The sequence below is a fragment of the Octopus bimaculoides genome, unplaced genomic scaffold (genome assembly GCF_046866305.1).
Source record: "Octopus bimaculoides isolate indiv1 unplaced genomic scaffold, ASM4686630v1 contig40, whole genome shotgun sequence".
NCBI lineage: Eukaryota > Metazoa > Mollusca > Cephalopoda > Octopoda > Octopodidae > Octopus > Octopus bimaculoides.
In genome coordinates, this window is record NW_028315290.1 from 452,501 (window position 1) to 456,238 (window position 3,738).

Here is a 3,738-nt window from a genome sequence, read left to right on the forward strand (position 1 = left end):
GTAAAGAGAATGCGGACGCCTCGGCGGCGGACGGCCGCCGGCTTGATGGAAAGGCCGACGTGTCGGCGCTGCGATACGAGCCACGCGGCCGCTACCGTACCCGTGACGGGGCCCGATTCCCGATTCGCGAGTTTGCGGGTCGGGGCCCGGCGGAATAGTCAGGCTCTAGGTGACCCTCATACCCCAAGGGGGTCCAGACTACTATGTAGGGTAGTCGTCGATCGGACGGTCGTACCCTATGACCCGCACCCCGAACCGCAGCCGATTGAAAGGCAGACGGTCGGCCGGCGGCCGGCCGGCCGGGAGCCGCCGCGTACCCGCAGAGCCGATCGAAAGAGGCCGAATTGAGAGCGACGCCTCGGCGGCGGACAGCCGCCGCCGAACCGCCGGCACCGCGATGGTAAGGCCGACGTGTCGGCTGCGATACGAGCCACGCGGCCGGTACCGTACCCGTGAGTTTGCGATCGAAAGCGCTGTCGGCCGGGAGTGTGTGCGGCCTAGCCGGCGGCGGACTAGGCGGACGAGAAGGAAGCGATTGGGAGCCAGCAAAAAGAATGCGGACGCTTCGGCGGCGGACTGCCGCAGGCGAGATGGAAAGGCCGACGTGTCGGCTGCGATACGGGCCGCCAAGGCGGACGAGAAGGAAGAAGGAAGAAGATGAAGAAGCCGAAGCAGCGAGTCGTGGCGGCAGCGAGAAGGAAGCGATTGTGAGCGAGCAAAGAGAATGCGGACGCCTCGGCGGCGGACGGCCGCAGCCGAACCGCCGGTGCGATGGAAAGGCCTACGTATCGGCTGCCTTACGAGCCACGCGGCCGGTAGCGTACCCGTAAGTTGGCGATCGAAAGCGCTGTCGGCCGGGAGTGTGTGTGTGTGTCTGTGTGTGTGTGTTACACGGCGGCCAAGGCGGCCAAGGCGGACGAGAAAGAAGAAGAAGCAGAGGAGGAAGAAGCAGCAGCAAGCGGCAGCGAGAGGGAAGCGATTGGCAGCGAGTAAAGAGAATGCGGACGCCTCGGCGGCGGACGGCCGCAGCCGAACCGCCGGTGCGATGGAAAGGCCTACGTATCGGCTGCCTTACGAGCCACGCAGCCGGTAGCGTACCCGTGAGTTGGCGATCGAAAGCGCTGTCGGCCGAGAGTGTGTGTGTCTGTGTGTGTGTGTGTGTGTTACACGGCGGCCAAGGCGGACGAGAAAGAAGAAGAAGAAGAAGCGGCAGCGAGAGGGAAGCGATTGGCAGCGAGTAAAGAGAATGCGGACGCCTCGGCGGCGGACGGCCGCCGGCTAGATGGAAAAGGCCGATGTGTCGGCTGCGATACGAACCACGCGGCCGCTAGCGTACCCGTTTCGGGGTCCGAGTTCCCGAGTTCGCGAGTTTGCGGCTCGGGGTGCGGTGGGATAGTCACCCTCTAGGTGACCCTCATACCCCCAGGGGGTCCAGACTACTATGTAGGGTAGTCGTCGATCGGACGGTCGTACCCTATGACCCGCACCCCGAACCGCAGCCGATTGAAAGGCAGACGGTCGGCCGGCGGCCGGCCGGCCGGGCGCCGCCGCGTACCCGCAGAGCCGATCGAAAGAGGCCGAATTGAGAGCGACGCCTCGGCGGCGGACTGCCGCCGCCGAACCGCCGGCACCGCGATGGAAAGGCCGACGTGTCGGCTGCGATACGAGCCACGCGGCCGGTACCGTACCCGTGAGTTTGCGATCGAAAGCGCTGTCGGCCGGGAGTGTGTGCGGCCTAGCCGGCGGACTAGGCGGACGAGAAGGAAGCGATTGGGAGCGAGCAAAAAGAATGCGGACGCTTCGACGGCGGACTGCCGCCGGCGAGATGGAAAGGCCGACGTGTCGGCTGCGATACGGGCCGCCAAGGCCGCCAAGGCGGACGAGAAGGAAGAAGATGAAGAAGCCGAAGCAGCAGGCCGAGCGAGTCGTGGCGGCAGCGTGAAAGAAGCGATTGTGAGCGAGCAAAGAGAATGCGGACGCCTCGGCGGCGGACGGCCGCAGCCGAACCGCCGGTGCGATGGAAAGGCCTACGTATCGGCTGCCTTACGAGCCACGCGGCCGGTAGCGTACCCGTAAGATGGCGATCGAAAGCGCTGTCGACCGGGAGTGTGTGTGTCTGTGTGTGTGTGTTACACGGCGGCCAAGGCGGACGAGAAAGAAGAAGAAGAGGAAGAAGCAGCAGCAAGCGGCAGCAAGCGGCAGCGAGAGGGAAGCGACTGGCAGCGAGTAAAGAGAATGCGGACGCCTCGGCGGCGGACGGCCGCCGGCTAGATGGAAAAGGCCGACGTGTCGGCGCTGCGATACGAGCCACGCGGCCGCTAGCGTACCCGTTTGGGGGTCCGAGTTCCCGAGTTCGCGAGTTTGCGGCTCGGGGTGCGGTGGGATAGTCACCCTCTAGGTGACCCTCATACGCCAAGGGGGTCCAGACTACTATGTAGGGTAGTCGTCGATCGGACGGTCGTACCCTATGACCCGCACCCCGAACCGCAGCCGATTGAAAGGCAGACGGTCGGCCGGCGGCCGGCCGGCCGGGCGCCGCCGCGTACCCGCAGAGCCGATCGAAAGAGGCCGAATTGAGAGCGACGCCTCGGCGGCGGACTGCCGCCGCCGAACCGCCGGCACCGCGATGGAAAGGCCGACGTGTCGGCTGCGATACGAGCCACGCGGCCGGTACCGTACCCGTGAGTTTGCGATCGAAAGCGCTGTCGGCCGGGAGTGTGTGCGGCCTAGCCGGCGGACTAGGCGGACGAGAAGGAAGCGATTGGGAGCGAGCAAAAAGAATGCGGACGCTTCGGCGGCGGACTGCCGCCGGTGAGATGGAAAGGCCGACGTGTCGGCTGCGATACGGGCCGCCAAGGCGGACGAGAAGGAAGAAGATGAAGAAGCCGAAGCAGCAGGCCGAGCGAGTCGTGGCGGCAGCGTTAAGGAAGCGATTGTGAGCGAGCAAAGAGAATGCGGACGCCTCGGCGGCGGACAGCCGCCGCCGAACCGCCGGTTCGATTGAAATGCCGACGTGTCGGCTGCGATACGAGCCACGCGGCCGGTACCGTACCCGTGAGTTTGCGATCGAAAGCGCTGTCGGCCGGGAGTGTGTGTGTCTGTGTGTGTTACACGGCCGCCTAGGCGGACGAGAAAGAAGAAGCAGGCCGAGCGAGTCGTGGCGGCGGCAGCAGCAGCAGCGGCGGAAGTAGCAGCGAGAAGGAAGCAATTGGGAGCGAGCAAAGAGAATGCGTACGCCTCGGCGGCGGACTGCCGCCGGCGAACCGCCGCGGCTCGATGGAAAGGCCGATGTGTCGGCTGCGATACGAACCACGCGGCCGCTAGCGTACCCGTTTCGGGGTCCGAGTTCCCGAGTTCGCGAGTTTGCGGCTCGGGGTGCGGTGGGATAGTCACCCTCTAGGTGACCCTCATACCCCCAGGGGGTCCAGACTACTATGTAGGGTAGTCGTCGATCGGACGGTCGTACCCTATGACCCGCACCCCGAACCGCAGCCGATTGAAAGGCAGACGGTCGGCCGGCGGCCGGCCGGCCGGGCGCCGCCGCGTACCCGCAGAGCCGATCGAAAGAGGCCGAATTGAGAGCGACGCCTCGGCGGCGGACTGCCGCCGCCGAACCGCCGGCACCGCGATGGAAAGGCCGACGTGTCGGCTGCGATACGAGCCACGCGGCCGGTACCGTACCCGTGAGTTTGCGATCGAAAGCGCTGTCGGCCGGGAGTGTGTGCGGCCTAGCCGGCG